At 45.5% G+C, this 18925-nt stretch overlaps 1 protein-coding gene across 3 annotated transcripts in view; it reads left to right on the forward strand.

Annotated features, from left to right (window-relative positions):
- Window positions 1-18925, forward strand: part of LOC137430361 (synaptic vesicle 2-related protein-like) — a 194221-nt gene that overhangs the window by 156343 nt on the left and 18953 nt on the right. The window contains exon 16 of one of the 3 annotated variants that reach the window (XR_010985040.2): window positions 18394-18609. The exons of the other annotated variants lie outside the window; for them this stretch is intronic. The gene's annotated coding sequence lies outside the window, so the exon portion shown is untranslated. The remainder of the gene's footprint in view (window positions 1-18393; window positions 18610-18925) is intronic. 3 annotated transcript variants of the gene reach the window in all.

Raw genomic sequence — 18925 nt, forward strand, 5'->3', positions numbered from 1 at the left:
ACTTGAATCCCATTAAGAATCTGTGGAAAGACTTGAAGATTGCTGTTCACCGACGCTTTCCATCCAACTTGACAAAGCTTGAGCAAATCTGCAAGGAAAAATTGGAGAAACTCCCTAAATCCAGATGTGCAAAGCTGATACAGACATACCGAAGTAGAGTTGAAGCGAAAGGGCACTTCTATGAAGTATTGACTCAGGGGGTTGAATACTTATGTAAATTAGATATTTCTCTTTTTAATTTTCAGTAAATTTGTAAAAGTTTCTTTTAAAAATTACACTTTGGTATTTATGGGGTATTATGTGTATAGAGCAGTGACAAAAAAATCTCATTGGAATCCATTCTAAATTCAGTCTATAACATAACAGAATGTGAAAAAGTCAAGGATTGTGAAAACTTTTTGAAGGTACTGTATTATGCAGATCATGTTTTGATCCAGCGGAGATCGTCGAAGCAAATACAGACCTCCTGAGCAAACACTTTAGGATAGTCTTGGACTGCATGCAGTCGAGCAAGAAGATTCTGGAAGAGGATTCTGTGACAAGATTCTGGCAGAGTTCAAGGCCTTCATTCTTGTGGCCGGACACAATTACAATGTATAAGTCTTTATGAAGCCAACAGACAGGATCGATTTGCTTGGGAGAGATGAATACAAAAATATCTGGCAAGTTGTAAGAGTTCTCACATAGTTAAGCAAGTGGAAGTAGGGACTTTTCTGTTAATAAAGAGACCACCAAGACAAACATGACAGAACACAACTTGATTGCCAAGAGAGTCATCAGAGACGACATTGCCAATGTTGGTGGCTTAGAAAACGTTATAATAACCACTGAGTTGTTAAACTCAGCCTAGCAGGGTAGACAGCAGTATCATGCCCATCTTGACACAAAGAGCACAAAAAAGGCAAAAAATCTGAAAAAAGAAAGCTTGCTGGGAAAGAAGTTGAGGTACTGAGGAAAAAGAGGAAACAGCTGATATAGACTTACTGATGAAGGATGCTGATGCATCATGTGGAAAAGCAGAACAGCTACTGAGTTTTAGCCATTTGTCTAAAGCCAGCACACTAAGAGGAGCAGCAAAAGACAAACATGGATGGCTGGGAGAAGTGGTTGAAGAGTTGGAAGGAAAAACCCAACTCTTGGCCATCGGTTGAAGATATGTGGAGCTGAGAAAACTGAATAATACTTTAAATGGACTATGAACTGTAAATATTAAATTAGAAGCATGTTTTGTGTTGGACACAACCACTCAGATTCTACTAGAACTATGAATACTAAATTTGAAGCATTTGTGGAATTCAATACCGCCACTGTGCCTTTGGGGTGTAATATTAAATTTCACAATGAAACAGGACCTGCATGTTGTAATTTTATTTTTATCTCCATAATGACTATATTGTCAGAGCAAGTCTGATCATCAGCACAAGGAAACAGTTTGGAAAACTGATGGTAACAATTTATTCGCAGTATTTTCTGTAAACATAAAAAAGTGTGTACCCGGTGTGTACCCCGGTTTAGAATAGATGCACCGTATCCCTGCGTGTCGTAAGAGGCGACTAAAAGCGTTGGCGTCAGGAAGGGCATCCGGCCAGAAAACATTGCCTCAAAAAGGGAACCATGACAATGACAACTACATATGAGCAGGGTACATCCCGAAGTACCCCGTGGGGGACCTCACTCCCTCACGTCAAAATTCAAGGTGGGGAACCCAATTGAAGCATGGGTGGAAATCACTCCATTTATGACGACTAAAGGTCTGATGCCCGATGTGGAGATCGGTTTCTGAGGTTTGGGACATGGAATGTAGGGACAATGACAGGGAGATCAGGAGAAGTGGTGGAAGTATTGGTCAGAAGAAGAGTGGACATATGTTGTGTGCAGGAGACGAGATGGAAGGGGAGTGGTGTGAGAATGGTGAAGGGTAGGCAGGGACAGAAATACAAGTTTGTGTGGCAAGGGTGCCCAGAGGGCGTGAATGGTGTTGGTGTCCTGTTTTCTGAGGCGTTTGTAGACAGTGTGATGAGTGTGACAAGGGTGAGTGAAAGGTTGATGATGGTGAAAATGATGATTGGAAAGCTCTTGGTGAACGTCATCTCGGGATATGCTCCACAGGACGGTCAGAGCGATGAAGAGAGGACAAGTTCTGGTGTGCAATAGAGAAGGTGATGGAAAACGTGAAAGATGAGGAAGTTGTTGTGGTAGGAGGAGACCTAAATGGACATGTGGGAAGGAGTATGGACGGTTTTGAGGGAGTTCATGGGGGTTATGGATATGGTGTGAGAAATGCAGAAGGTGAAAGGCTTTTGGAGTTTGCTGATTGAGCTGGTTTGTTGATTTGTAATACTCAGTTCCAGAAAGAGGATAATAAGCTTGTTACATACACGTCAGGTGTGTCGACGACAACCGTTGACGACCTGATGGTGCATAGGCGAGATAGGGGGCACCTCCAGGACACAAAGGTGATCCCGGGGGAGGAGGCTGTTTCACAGCACCACTTGGTTGTCTGCGACATAAGGGTGAAAGGTGCGAGGAGAGTTCAACAGGTGACGTACCAACCGAGAATGAAGGTGTGGAGGTTGAAAGAGGCAACGGTGAGGGAGGCATTAAAAGAGAGGCTGAGTAGGGTATAGGATGATGTGGTTGAGCTTGAAAGTGGTTGGATGTCAACGAAGGATAGTCTGTTGGGAGCCATTGGTGAGGCATGTGGATGGACAAAATGACCACAGAGGCACTCGGAAACATGGTGGTGGGATGATAAAGTTGGAAAGAGGATTGACAAGAAGAGGAAGAAGTTCAAGGAGTGGCAGAAGGCGAAGGGTACGGGGGCAGAAAAGGCAGAACATGAAAGTTATAAGGCAGCCAAGAAGGCTGAAAAGAAAGAGGTAGCAAAGGCGCAGGAGGCATGTAGGAAAATGTTTGGAGAACGCTTGGATTCGGAAGAGGGTCAGAGAGCTGTATTCAGGATTGCAAAGCAGTTAGCGAAAGAGATGTGCAATGTGATGGGGGTGAGTTGCTTGAAGGATGAAGTGGGACAAATCGTTGTGTACCCAGATGGAATTAAAGGGAGATGGAAAAGATACAGTCATGTGAAAAAGTAAGTACACCCCATGTAAAGTTTTGACTTTTTCAACATATTTCAACATGCAGCTATTTGATCTTCATTTCAACAATATTGAGAGATAAAGGTGATATAATATAACAAATATCATGAAACATTTACATTTTGTAGTCCATTGTATCATTTAAATAAACATAAATGCAAATTTCGCATGTGGAAAAAGTAAGTACACCTCTACATTTATCTCTTCTTCAAATACCTAAAATTAGAATCAGGTGCACCAGCTCAGGTGCAAATCATTAGAACATCGTTCGAGAGGATCTTGGAGGAACCTGTCTTATTTAAACCTCAGACATTTAGTTTGGTTTGCTCTTTGTTGTTGAAGTGTGCGGCGTCACCATGCCTAGATCAAAAGAGCTCTCTGAGGCCTTCAGAAAGAAGGTTATAGATGCCTGCGAGTCTGGGAAGGGATTTAAAAAGATCTCCAAACAATTTGAAATCAATCATTCGACTGTCCGGAAGATCATCTACAATTGGAGAAGATTCCAAACAACTGCCAACTTGTTCAGACCAGGCCGCCCCAGCACGTTTAGCCCGAGAGCATACCGCAAGATGCTGAAAGAAGTCTCTAAGGACCCCAGAATGTCATCACACGACCTACAGGTACATCACACGATCTTGCCACTGTTGATGTCAAAGTGCACGAGTCTACCATTAGCAAGAGGCTGCACAAATTTGATCTGCATGGGAGGTGTGCCAGGAGGAAACCTTTGCTGTCCAGAAAGAACATCAGGGCAAGACTAAAGTTTGCCAATGAACACCGAGGCAAAGACCAGCACTTCTGGGACAATGTGCTCTGGACAGATGAGTCAAAGGTAGAGCTATTTGGCCACAGTACCAGAAGACATGTTTGGCGAAAACCAAACACTGCATTTGACCACAAGAACCTGATACCAACTGTGAAGCATGGTGGTGGAAATATTATGGTTTGGGGCAGCTTTGCTGCATCAGAGCCTGGGCAGCTCACCATCATATAATCCACCATGAATTCTTCATTGTACCAGAGGGTGCTTGAGGATGATGTGAGGCCATCTGTCGGAAAGTTGAAGCTCAACCGAAGGTGGACCTTGCAACATAACAATGACCCGAAACGTACCAGTAAATCCAACAAGGAATGGCTGAAAAGAAAGAAATGGAGGGTTCTGGAATGGCCAACTCAAAGCCCGGATCTAAATCCCATCGAGATGTTGTGGGGGGATTTGAAACGAGCTGTGCATGCAAGAAACTCCTCAAACATCGCACAGCTGAAATAATTCTGCATGGAGGAGTGGGCAAAAATTTCTCCCAGTCGATGTCAGAGACTGGTAGACAGTTATAAGAAACGCCTACTTGAGGTTGTTTCTGCCAAAGGGGGCAAAACCACCTATTAGAGCCAAGGGTGTACTTACTTTTTCCACATGCGAAATTTGCATTTATGTTTATTTAAATTATACAATGGACTACAAAATGTAAATGTTTCATGATATTTGTTATATTATATCACCTTTTTCTATCAATATTGTTGAAATGAAGATGAAATAGCTGTATATTGAAATATGTTGAAAAAGTCAAAACTTTACATGGGGTGTACTTACTTTTTCACGTGACTGTATATGGAAATGCTGTTGAATGCAGAGAATGAATGGGATGGCAACATAGAGAGTAACCCAGTTTTAGGACTGGCAGAGAAGATAACTGAGAAGGGAGTTGAGGAAGCGATAAAAGCAATACAACAACAACAACAACAACAACATGCATTTTAAGGCCATTTTCCCTGCGAGAGCGGGGGTTAGCCTTGCAGTCCCCATGACAATCTTCTCCATATTGCCCTATTTTCTGCATCTCTCCTTGTTAACCCCCTTGCCCGCATTTCTTCTTCCACCATCTTTAGCCAAGACTTTCTCAGTCTTCGCCGTCCTCTACTTCGTTCTACATTCATTTCCATCACTATTCCCAACCAGTCACTTTCATCCTTCCTCAACACATGACCAAACCATCTCAACTTGTTCCTCTTCACAGCATCAATCACAGGCTCTATTCCCATCATCTTTCGCAATCAGCATTTGTCTTCCTCTCTCTCAACGATACTCCGCACATCCACCGAACCATTCGCATTTCCACCCTTTCCAGCCTTCGTTGCTGCTCTACATTCATGACCCATGTCTCGCTCCCATAAATAATAACACTTCTCACACATGCAGCATACACCTTTCCCTTCAGCTTCAACGACACTCCCCTCCTCATCAGCACGCCACTCAGTTCCCGAAACTTCTTCCATGCACATCTCACTCTAGCAACCGTTGCCGTGTCTGATCCACCTTCTCCATTCAGCATGTCTCCGAAGGAGCAAAATGTTTTCACACCTTCCAGCTTCACGCCGTCTCCAAGATCCAACTCAACATTCCCTCCATCTGCAGCTCCCTCTGTGCACACCTTACATTTTAATGTAGCTGCCACACTGGTTAATGACCCTCTCAGACCACTACATTTTTGATGAACCCACTCAGCGCACATTGTACATTGAATGGAGTTCACTCCGACACCCTTCCTGCACACAGCACATGGCCACTTCCCAGTTTTTTCCACCTCACCACATGCTTTACCACTTGCCATCACCTTCGTCTTTCCTATATTCACCTTCAGACCTTTTGTCTCCATACATTCCTTCCACTTGTTCATCTTTTCCTTCAGTCCATCCATACTTTCCGCAATCAACACCAGATCATCTGCATACAACAACTCCCACGGTAAACCCTCCTTTACGTTCTGAGCCAGCATCTACATCACAGCTACAAATAGTAGTGGACTTAGTACCAACCCCTGATGCACTCCCACCTTCACCTCAAACTCACCACTGTTCCCGTCCTTCGTCCTTACAGCTGTGCGCGCTCTTTTGTACATTGCCATCACTACTCTGATCAACCATTCCTCCACTCCTAACTTCCTCAATGCCCATGTCAATACTTCGCATGGAACCCTATCGAATGCTTTCTCCAGATCAACAAACCCAAGAAACAACTTCTTCCTCTTCTCCATGAGCTTCTCCTGCAACTGCCTCACAATAAAGAGCGCGTCTGTCGTTCCTCTTCCTGGCATAAATCCAAACTGCATTTTGTCGATCTTCACCTTCTTCCTTATCCTCCTCTCCACCACCATTTCCAATACCTTCATTCCATGCTCCAATAACTTTATCGCTCGGTACGAGCCACACTCCAGAGGATCACCTTTCCACTTGTATAGAGGGACGAGGGTACTCAGTTCCCAATCCACTGGAATGCGGCCTTCTTTCACCACCAGATTACAGATCTCTGTCATTCTCTTCACACCCCAACTTCCTGCTGCCTTCAACATATCTCCCACAACTCCCATCAGCCCTCCCACTTTTCTACTCTTCATTGCTTTTATCGCTTCCTCAACTTCCTTCTCAGTTATCTTCTCTGCCGGTCCTAAAACTGGGTTACACTCTATGTTGCCATCCCATTCATTCTCTGTATTCAACAGCATTTCCAGATATCTTTTCCATCTTCCTTTAATTCCATCGGGGTCCACAACGATTTGTCCCACTTCATCCTTCAAGCAACTCACCCCCATCACATCACACCTCTCTTTCGCTAACTGCTTTGCAATCCTGAATACCGCTCTCTGACCCTCTTCCGAATCCAAGCGTTCTCCGAACATTTTCCTACATGCCTCCTGCGCCTTTGCTACCTCTTTCTTTGCAGCCTTCTTGGCTGCCTTATAACTTTCATGCTCTGCTTTTTCTGCTCCCGTACCCTTCGCCTTCTGCCACTCCTTGAACTTCTTCCTCTTCTCGTCAATCCTCTTTCCAACTTCATCATCCCACCACCATGTTTCCGAGTGCCTCGGTGGTCCTTTTGTCCATCCACATACCTCACCAACGGCTCCCAACAGACTATCTTTCATTGACATCCAACCACGTTCAAGCTCAACCACATCATCCTCTACCCTACTCAGCCTCTCTTTTAATGCCTCCCTTACTGTCACCTGTTTCAACCTTCATTCTCGGTTGGTACTTCACCCGCCGAGCTCTCCTCGCACCTTTCACCCTTATGTCGCAGACAACCAAGTGGTGCTGTGAAACAGCCTCCTCCCCCGGGATCACCTTTGTGTCCTGGAGGTGCCCCCTATCTCGCCTATGCACCATCAGGTAGTCAACGGTTGTCGTCGACCCACCTGACGTGTATGTAACAAGCTTATTATCCCCTTTCTGGAACTAAGTGTTACAAATCAACAAATCAGCTCCATCAGCAAACTCCAAAATCCTTTCACCTTCTCCATTTCTCACACCATATCCGTAACCCCCATGAACTCCCTCAAAACCGTCCAGACTCCTTCCCACATGTCCATTTAGGTCTCCTCCTACCACAACAACTTCCTCATCTTTCACGTTTTCCATCAGCTTCTCTATCGCACACCAGAACTCGTCCTTCTCTTCATCGCTCCGACCAACCTGTGGAGCATATCCCGAGATGACATTCACCAAGAGCTTTCCAATCATCATTTTCACCATCATCAACCTATCACTCACTCTAGTCACACTCAACACACTGTCTACAAACTCCTCAGAAAACAGGACACCAACACCATTCACGCCCTCCGGGCACGCTTGCCACACAAACTTGTATTTCTGTCCCTGCCTACCCTTCACCATTCTCACACCACTTCCCTTCCATCTCGTCTCTTGCACACAACATATGTCCACTCTTCTTCTGACCAATACTTCCACCACTTCTCCTGATCTCCCTGTCATTGTCCCTACATTCCATGTCCCAAACCGCAGAAACCGATCTCCACTTCGGGCTGTACCCTGCCCATATGTAGTTGTAATTGTCATGGTTCTCTTTTTGAGGCGATGTTTTTATGGCCAGATGCCCTTCCTGATGCCAACCCTCTTTGTCGCCTCTTACAACATGCAGGAATATGGTGCACCTATTCTAACCAGGGTACACACCGGGAGTGTGTAGACAGAAGCAATGAAGCGATAAAATAAGCAGCGATAAAAGCAGCGATAAAAGCAATGAAGAGTAGAAAAGTGGGAGGGTCGAAGGGAGTTGTGGGAGATATGTTGAAGGCAGCAGGAAGTTGGGGTGTGAAGAGACTGACAGAGATCCGTAATCTGGTGGTGAAAGAAGGCCGCATTCCAGTGGATTGGGAACTGAGTACCCTAATCCCTCTATACAAGGGGAAAGGTGACCCTATGGACTGTGGCTCATATCGAGCGATACATTTATTGGAGCATGGAATGAAGGTATTGGAAAGGGTGTTGGAGAGGAGGATAAGGAAGAAAGTGAAGATGGACGAAATGCAGTTTGGATTTATGCCAGGAAGAGGAACGACAGACATGCTTTTTATTGTAAGGCAGTTGCAGGAGAAGTACATGGAGAAGAGGAAGAAGTTGTTTCTTGGGTTTGTTTATCTGGAGAAAGCATGAGATAGTGTTCCACACGAAGTGGTGACATGGGCATTGAGGAAGTTAGGAGTGGAGCAATGGTTGATCAGAGTCGTGATGGCAATGTACGAGAGAGCGCGCACAGCTGTAAGTACGAAGGATGGGAACAGTGGTGAGTTTGAGGTGAAGGTGGGAGTGCATCAGGGGTCGGTGGAGGTGCTGATGGAGGTGCTGGCTCAGAATATAAAAGAGGGTTTACCATGGGAGTTGTTGTATGCAGATTATCTGGTGTTGATTGCGGAAAGTATGGATGGACTGAAGGAGAAGATGAACAAGTGGAAGGAATGTATGGAGACAAAGGTCTGAAGGTGAATATCGGAAAAACGAAGGTGATGGCAAGTGGTAAAGCATGTGGTGAAGTGGAAAGAACTGGGAAGTGGCCGTGTGCTGTGTGCAGGAAGTGTGACAGAGTGAACTCCATTCAATATACAATGTGCGCTGAGTTGGTTCATAAAAAATGTAGTGGTCTGGGAGGGTCATTAACCAGTGTGGCAGCTACATTCAAGTGTAAGGTGTGCACAGAGTGAGCTGCCGATGGAGGAAATGTTGAGTTGGATCTTGGAGACAGAGTGAAGCTGGAAGGCGTGAAAACATTTTGCTGCCTAGGAGACATGCTGAATGGAGAAGGTGGATCAGACTCGGCAACGGTTGCTCGAGTGAGATGTGCATGGAAGAAGTTTCGGGAACTGAGTGGCGTGTTGATGAGGAGGGGAGTGTGGTTGAAGCTGAAGGGAAAGGTGTATGCTGCATGTGTGAGAAGTGTTATGATTTATGGGAGCGAGACAAGGGTAATGAACGTAGAGCAGCAACGAAGGTTGGAAAGGGTGGAAATGCGAATGGGTCGATGGATGTGCGGAGTATCGTTGAGAGAGAGGAAGACAAATGATGAATTGCGAAAAATGATGGGAATAGAGCCTGTGATTGATGCTGTGAAGAGGAACAGGTTGAGATGGTTTGGTCATGTGTTGAGGAAGGATGAAAGTGACTGGTTGAGAAGAGTGATGGAAATGAATGTAAGAGGAAGTAGAGGACGGGGAAGACGAGAAAGACTTGGCTAAAGATGGTGGAAGAAGAAATGCGGGCAAGGGGGTTAACAAGGAGAGATGCAGAAAATAGGGCAAGATGGAGAAGATTGTCATGGGGACCGTAAGGCTAACCCCCACTCTAGCAGGGAAAATGGCCTTAAAATGCATGTTGTTGTTGTTGTTGTATTTTCTCTAGCCATGGAATAGTCCATTATTCATAGTCCTCTCAATCTTTAAAACTCAGCCAATTATTTTAACCCACCTGTTTGCCCCAAAATCAACAAGTCACATTCCCTGTATATTGCCAACATTGTTCATAGTTTAAGTATCATCCAGAACTAAAATTTTATTTACCCATCAACTTGTAGATGCATATATTTATATCCCATTAACCCAAGAACTCTCAATTTTGGTCACTATTTTCCAAAGTCTAGGAATCCCTTTTGTCCTTCCCCCACCAGCTATTCTTCGGAACACTGGAAGCATCTTTCCACAAGTTTTAAGTGTCCCAAATTTACATATTAATTTGCTACATTAATTACATTTACCCTTTTCATGATCACATCTCAACCCAATCGGAAAAACATGTGAACTACTCCTAATATTTGTCTGTACCCACAACATGGTTGTATTTTACCTGTAAAAACTTCCAGATCCTGCTGATCAATGTTAACAAATAAATCTGCTGTGTGCTCCTTACTATCGTCTCGGCAAGATGGAAAAGGAAACTCCAAGGTAATGCTGAAGATTTCTGCATTTTCAACGTCATTCATTTGTCCCTGTATTTCTGTATGGTTGCCATTGGTAAAATCCAGAGCTAAAGAATTGATAGGCTTCTTCTTCTTCCTTGTTACACACACACAACCTGTCCACCAAGTTTCGTCCAAATCTGTCCAATCCACCTGTGATTTAATAACAATCTCAGAGTTAGGCCTGTCATCCCATTTTCAACAAAGCTACATGATTGTGGTGAGGACAAACAAACGATCCTGGTCAAGGAGGGCAAATTCCTGGTCAAAAAAGATCAAAAGTCAACATTCTACCATCCATGTCATCAGAGGGAATTTGGTGCACAAGACTGAAGCAGGAAAATGTTTCATTATTAAATTACACAGGACCAATGAGCTGTCTAGTCTGGGTTGGATTCTCAGCGACACTATATAAACTGTCAGATTGGTGCCTTTGCTGGCAGCGCGTTGCATCACAAAGTCACATCACATCACAAAGATGGACGTTTGGGTGTCCCATTTGCTGTAATTAGTTGGTTGACAGCAAAATTCCCACAGTATCTTTCACGAAGAGTATGTGAATTATCACCGGCACCCTGAACGGGTCTGCTTTCTCTCAATGAACTCATCCAAATCCCATTACAAATCTCATTAAATCCCATTTCTTGTCAGGCAGAGGGACTCCACAGTGTGTGCTCATCCTTCGGATGGACTTTATACTTGGTGTCCCGTCTTCGGCATTCGTTGCTGGATGTAAGATCCCACGGTGTCCTTTGTTAAGAGTAGGCGAGTTTTCGCCAGCATTCTGAAAAAATCCCTGCCCTAACTACCGCTGCAAAGGCAATGGCAACCCATCCAGTATAACCCTTGCCAAGAAACTGCTTCACATCCACGTTCATCCCACCCCAATCTTCAATATGTCACATATCTTCTACAAAACCATTTTTCTCACCTTTCAATAACAAAAATATATATACAGACTTGGCATTTAATATGGAATTTTTTTTTTGTGGGGGTGAACTTAGTTTTCAAGATGACTGAACCAAAAGTTCATTGGAATTATGTTGAAATTATTCTAGATTTTGTTAATGTGACCTTTAAAAGAAACAAAAACCACATTTGACATTTCGAAGCAAATATATTGATCCTTGAAAGTGATGTAAACTGATATCGAACTCAATTCATGGACAGTACAGTGTTAAACTTCTGTACGTTTTCCAGAAGTATCTCTTTATTTTGCACATTAGCCAAAATTTTTTTTAACAAAAACGAAAGTTAAATTACGACTGGGATTACAGACAGTAAAATTACAGCTCAGTACTTCGTGTAACCTCCACGAGCATTCAGGAGAGCACGTTCACGTTGAGGCATGCTGTTCACGAGATTTGCCAAGGTTTGGACAGGAATCGCTTGCCATGCAGTAACAATAGCCTGCTGCAATTCACGCACAGAGGTAGGCTGCTGGTCCAAGTGGTCGATTTGATGCGTTAATTCTGCCCACAAGGTCTCTATCGGATTCATATCCGGGGACATGGCAGGCCACTCCATATGCTCTACACCACGGTCAGCAAGAAAGTGTTGGATTATGCGAGCACGATGAGGCCGTGCATTGTCATTTTGGAAGACAAAGTTTCCTCGAAAGGCTACACGAGCAAATGGAAGCAATGTTTCTTCCAGAATGGCCCTGTACTTGAACTGGTTCAGGTTTCCATTCAGAACAACCAGGTCAGTTTTCCCCCCTGCATGAAAAGCAGCCCAAACGGTCACCCCACCACCTCCAGCTTGGACTCTTGGCACTATACAATCTTCGTTGTAGGCTTCATGCACTTGTCTGCGCACTCGGACGTGGCCAACTTGACGATAGACCAGAAATCTGGACTCGTCACTGAAGATCACGTGATTCCAGTGTCCTGGCTGCAATTGACGGTGCTCTCTGGCCCACTGCAATCGGCGCTGGCGCTGTTGTCTGGTCAGGTGTGACTTTCTCAGGGGACGCCTGGCACGATAGCCTGCTTGAACCAGTCGTTGGTTGACTAGCCTTCTGGATACAGGCACATTTGTCAGTTGCTGCCACTCAGCCCTAAGCCGATTAGCTGACTTGGTAGGGCCATTGCGGACTAACCGGTGCAGCTGGCGATCATCCCTCCTTGTGGTTCTGCGGGGACGTCCTGGCCTCAGTATTGGAGAAGGGACACCCCTCTGAGCATTTCGTTTCAGGATCTTTGACACCTGACCTTGAGTGATGCCATACTGCCGAGCAATAGCACGCTGTTTCATGCCGGAATTTCGTAAAGCCACCACTCCATGACAAACAGCATTGTCGAGTTGACGGACCATTTCCAGAGGAAGTGGTAATAACTTTTGTAGATGGGCAGCAGTTGTTTTCCACGAATACAGAACGCAACAACCCTTACATACCCGATTGTGAAGCCAATCGTCAAATGTACCTGGCCGTACATTTTGTCACGCCACCTGTGATATAATCCTGATATTGACTTGTTGCTGCGACAGACAATCAGTGACATGGTTCTTTCAACAAAGAAATCACCGAAGCGTAAAAGAAACTCACCAGATTGATATAATGAATTCAGAAAGTAAACCCAAGTCAAGAAAAAATATATATTCCATATTAAATGCCAAGTCTATATATACGTACCAACCCATCTTTTTTCCTGAGTCTGGACCTGCATTGTACAGCTCAATAACCTCAACCAGACCGATCCCATCTGCCATCCTTCAAGTTCCCACAAAACGCGCAGAAATCCACGAGAATAACATCGTAACTCCACGCAATACAGTGCGATGTCCGTGGGATTAGTTCAAAGCCTACTATTCAGCTAGGCCTTCCGGTCCGCCTGGAAATCTGTTATTTAGGCATATCTGTTCCGGTTCATATCTTCTTCTTCTTCCACAAAAAAAAAATCAATACTGTCATGGATGAAGCTGCAAATATTCACCGTTGTATCCCGACACCGTGACCGTGGGTTTATTTCCGTTTTTCCGGAAGTTACGGCCCAGCTCGGATGGCGCTGCGGTGAATCGGGCCTGTATCGGGAGAGTCAATAAACGTGTGCTACAATCGATCATAGTCTGTCGAGTTACCTTACATGGCGACGAGGATAAACATCTAGACCATGACTTCTTTCAGCCATATCGATGAATTCGACCCTCATGAGGGAGATTTTGACACGTATTCTGAGCAGTTGTTTTTCTACTTCGAGGCGAACGGCATCGCGACCGAAGCCCGGATGAAGGCCGTCTTCCTGTCCGTTTGCGGGGGTGAGTCGTTCACACTCGTTAAAAACCTGATTCGTCCTCGGACAATCCAGGAGCTCACGTATGCAGAGCTCAAGGCCGCTTTGAAGGAACATTGTAATCCATCTCCTTCAGTCATCCTGTGTCGGTTTAATTTTTACATGTGCAGACAGCATCAAGGTCAGTCGATCGCAGACTTCATTGCACACCTCAAAAAACTGTCACATCTGTGTGAGTTTGGGGACACGATTGATGACATGCTCCGTGATTTGCTGGTGGTTGGCATGTCCGATGACCGCACTCGTAGACGCCTGCTTGCTGAGAGAAGACTGACGTTCCAAAATGCCAGAGACACCGCCATTTCCATGGAAAGTGCTGTACGCAACGCTACAAGCATCGGTGCCACTCGCTCGTCTGGTACCAGCCCTGCTGTGAATCGGTTGGATCATGATCAGCCAAAACGTTGGAACAAGGCTCCTCGTCAGAAGCCAGTGCAGTCTCAAACACACAACAAATGTTTTCGGTGCAACGGAAAGCACCCTCCGGAGACGTGTCGGTTCAAAGATGCCACCTACCATTTCTGTTCGAAAACTGACCATATTGCTCCAACTTGCATCACTCGCAAATCGGGAAAAGGGAAAGCTGCTGACAAGAAGATTCATCAGTTTATCGGTTCGGAGGAACCCGAGCTTGACCAGGTGAGCTCTGTTTCCGACAACTCAGAATCGTGTGACCTGTTTCATATTGATTCTCACCATAAGCGGGACCCTCTTCTTGCCACTGTTGTCGTCAACAATCGACCATTGCAAATGGAGGTCGACACTGGTGCGGCCGTCTCGCTCATCAGCCATGCTGTTTTCACAAACCTGTGGAGTGATGCTGACCGACCCCATCTGAAACCTACTACCTATGGACTCTCCACCTATACAGGTGAGAAGATTGTTCCCTGTGGTACATGTGACGTCACGGTGGGCTACGATAACCGTGAGTTTCACCTACCCCTGATCGTCATTCCTGGAAAGGGCCCTTCCTTACTCGGCAGGAACTGGTTGAGCATAATTCAACTGAAGTGGAAAAGCATTCATCAACTCCGGGCAGCCAACGTTTCTCCTACCGCAGCATACACACTCAAAAATGTGCTGGATACGTACCCGGATGTCTTCAAGGATGAACCTGGAACCTTGAAAGGACATACGGCTAAACTCAGTGTTGACCGGGATGCCAATCCTATATTTTGCAGAGCTCGGCCAGTCCCTTTCGCCCTGCGGGAGCAGATTGACAAGGAACTGATCATCTTGAAAATCTGGGCATCATCGAGCAAATCCAGTATGCCGAATGGGCGGCGCCCATCGTTCCGGTCATAAAATCAGACCAGTCCATCCATCCGCATATGTGGAGATTATAAAATGACCATGAACAAGTGTTCTTCATTGGATAAATATCCAATCCCGAGGATCGAAGACCTCTATGCTCGTCTCACGGGAGGCAAGACTTTTACGAAACTCGATCTCAAATCCGCCTATCTACAGCTCCGCTTGGACGAGAATTCGAAACAGTATCTTACATCAACACACATCGTGGGTTGTACAGGTACCACAGACTCAGTTTTGGAGTGAAATCTGCACCTGGAATTTATCAGCGTTTCATGGACAGTTTGTTTGCCGCCGAATGCAACGTCGTTTGTTACCAGGATGATATTCTGGTTACTGGTCATACGGACGCGGAACATCTACAAAACCTAGATAGAGTTCTGAAGAAGATTTCGGACTTCGGCCTACGTTTGCCTCGAGACAAGTGCAAGTTTATGGTGCCATCAGTCATGTACCTGGGTCATACGATTGATGCCGAGGGTCTACACCCGACAGATGAGAAAGTTCGAGCTATCAAGGATGCTCCGGCTCCACGAGACGTAACCGAATTGAAGTCATACCTCGGTTTGCTTCAGTTCTATGGTCGTTACATCCCGAATGTGACCGACGTTTTGGGCCCCCTTTATTGGCTTTTGAGGAAAGGAGTCTCCTGGAGCTGGGGGTCTACTGAACAATCAGCATTCCAGACCTCGAAGGATCTGCTCAAATCGTCCAATGTTCTCGTTCATTTTGATCCAGAGAAGGATCTTGTGCTGACATGCGATGCCTGTCGGTATGGAGTGGGGAGTGTATTATCACACGTGATGCCTGATGGTACGGAAAGACCTGTTGCATTTGCATCCAGAACGTTGTCCCCGGCAGAGAAGAACTATTCCCAACTTGACAAGGAAGGATTGGGAATCGTTTTCGGCGTCAGCAAATTTCGCCAGTACCTTCTTGGACATCATTTCACGATTCACACTGATCACAAGCCGCTGATCAGTCTGTTTGGTCCAACTAAGGCGACTTCTGACACACTACCGCACAGGATCATCCGCTGGTCCCTGTTTCTCGCTGCTTATGACTACACCATATGTTATAAGCCCGGTTCGTCTATCACAAATGCAGATGCCATGAGTCGGTTACCCCTTCCAGAATCCGTTGATGATTCGCCTACACCAGGATCCATTATCGCACTGATGGATCATCTGGAAGATTGTGCTGCCAATTCCGGCCAGATCCGCACTCATACTCGACGAGACCCCGTTCTGTCCAGGCTGTACAGCTTGGATGGCATTTTCTACCTGAAGGTGACCCAGCTTTTGTGGCTTTTAAAGCACGTAAAAACGAACTCAGCGTGGAAAATGGTTGCCTACTCTGGGGATGTCGTGTCGTGATCCCGGAAAATCTGCGTTCCAGGGTCATGGATAAAATCCATGACTGTCACCCCGGGATTGTGAAGATGAAGTCACTCGCCAGAAACTGTGTGGTGGCCGAATCTTGATGCTGATATCGAACATCATGTTCGACATTGTTACCCCTGCCAAATCACCCGAAATACACCTGCAAAAGCGCCACTGCATACCTGGGAATGGCCCAGCGACCCGTGGCATCGCCTACATCTCGATTATGCCGGGCCTATTAACGGCAGCATGATTCTAATAATTACGGACGCACACACAAAATGGATTGATGCCTATGTGACGCGTAATACTACGTCAGCCATCGTCATCGAGAGACTCAGACGCTGTTTCACCACTCATGGTCTGCCCAGGATGATCGTGAGTGATAACGGTTCGTGTTTTTCCAGTGCCGAGTTTGCCGAGTTCACACGTCGGAACGGCATCAAACATAAGTTTGTCAGCCCACATCACCAGGCTTCAAATGGCTTGGCCGAACGATCCGTGGGAATCATCAAATCCGGATTGCAGAAACTTCAGGAGGGAACCCTGGAAACAAAGCTTTCTCGTCTCCTGTTCAAATACCGCATCACGCCACAATCAACAACCGGTGCAGCTCCGTCTGAGTTATTGATGAAACGACACTTGAGATCGACACTTGACAATCTCAAACCAGACATATCATCAAATGTTTATCAGAGCCAGCTTAATCAAAAGTTGGTGCACGATAAGTCGTCCAACAGTCGCTGTATCAACATAGGAGATCCAGTGTTTGCCTGAAATTTTGGTGCAGGTGCGACGTGGCTACCGGGGGACATCATCGAGAAGCCAGGTCCACTGTCCAGTGTGATTCGCCTGCAGGACGGCCGCGAAATTCGTTGACATCAGGACCACGTAACCTACCGTCACTGTCAGTCGATAGAGCCTGCAGCATCGTCACAGTCAGAACAACAGTTCAACCCGCCACTGCCGGAGATCGTCGTGGCCGCTCCAGCCGGCTCGGATGCCCCGAAAACCTCTGCAAACGCTACATCCTTCGTGGAGACCAAAGGAATCACCTCGGACTCTATCCACTGGTACACCGCGACCCAAAGGAATCACCTCGGACTCTGTATCCACGGGTACACCGCCACCCAAAGGAATCACCTCGGACTGTGTATCCACTGGTCCACCGCGATGCTCAATGTGTGAGAGAAAAGCACCCGACCGGTTGAATCTTTGAACATGTTCTATTTTCACGTTGACATATGTTCTATTTTCACGTTGACACATGTTTTATTTTCACGTTGACACATGTTCTATTTTCACGTTGACGTATGTTCTATTTTCACATTGACACATGTTCTATTTTCACGTATTTTCATTATTCTCATAACCGTTTGCACACATATTTTCACATGTTTTGGAAATGTTGCTTTTGAAATGTCAATTTTGGAAGTCCAGCACGTATTGCTCTTGGTAATTTTGGACTTAAAGGGGAGGATGTCATGTATGAAGCTGCAAATATTCACCGTTGTATCCCTACACCGGGACCGCGGGTTTATTTCCGTTTTTCCGGAAGTTACGGCCCAGCTCGGATGGCGCTGCGGTGAATCGGGCCTGTATCGGGAGAGTCAATAAACGTGTGCTACAATCGATCGTAGTCTGTCGAGATACCTTACAAATACATTCTGCCGTTTTCTGTATGAATTAAAGTACTGGCAGCTGTTTAAAGGTCCCTGCATACAGTGTAATGTCTTGCAAAGTAGAAAATGAGATATATTTAGAAATTATTTTTCCACAAAGGAGTGTCTGTGGTGAAATATAAATGTTAACAATCAACTCAGAATCATGAAAAACCCTTATTTGACCCCTCATAAGTTACTTAAGGGCCGATTAAAAAAAATAAAAATTCTCGAAAATAATTTTTCGGTACCCGAATTCAACAGCTTTTTTTCTGGGTTTCCCACGGGAGATGACCTTCAACATTTTAACACATGTTATTACACACCTTTACAAACATATTGGTGAAGAAATTTTTTGGTAACAATTTAGTTAACAGATTTTCATATGTTTCCCTTACTATTTGGAAGAATTCCCAGGAGGAGTTGATGTCAGAGGCGGTAGAGATGGGAGACCAGTCCAGATGATTGATGGCTGCTTGAAGACCGTGCCAGTTGGCCTGAGTGAAATGCCAGACTCGTCGACGCTGAGGAGGCTCCCTGAGAATGGTCAGAGAGATGCCCACTTTGACAAGCACATGATCAGATGAGCCGATTGGAGCAGAAGAAGAGCAGCAGACATTTTTGGTAACAATTTAGTTAACAGATTTGTGAAATATCTCATAAAATGCCCTTACTAAAAGTAAATTGCTCTCTCTCATGCACAGATTTATCCCATCTCGTCTTCAGTTGTCATACCCTTCCTCCCGTCCATGGTACACGGAATCTTGTGGTGAGGCTGTTGCCCAGAAACAACTTGCCTTCATCTCCTGGAAAGCAAATCCAACGGAAGGAAATCTCATTTCCTTTCACAAAGCCCGAAACAAGTGTGTGTCCACCCTCAGGAGAGCCAGGAAACAATATCTCTCCGTTCTCAAGACCAAACTCTCTTATCTGTCTCCCT

This window comes from Myxine glutinosa, chromosome 6 (genome assembly GCF_964187855.1).
Source record: "Myxine glutinosa chromosome 6, kmMyxGlut1.1, whole genome shotgun sequence".
NCBI lineage: Eukaryota > Metazoa > Chordata > Myxini > Myxiniformes > Myxinidae > Myxine > Myxine glutinosa.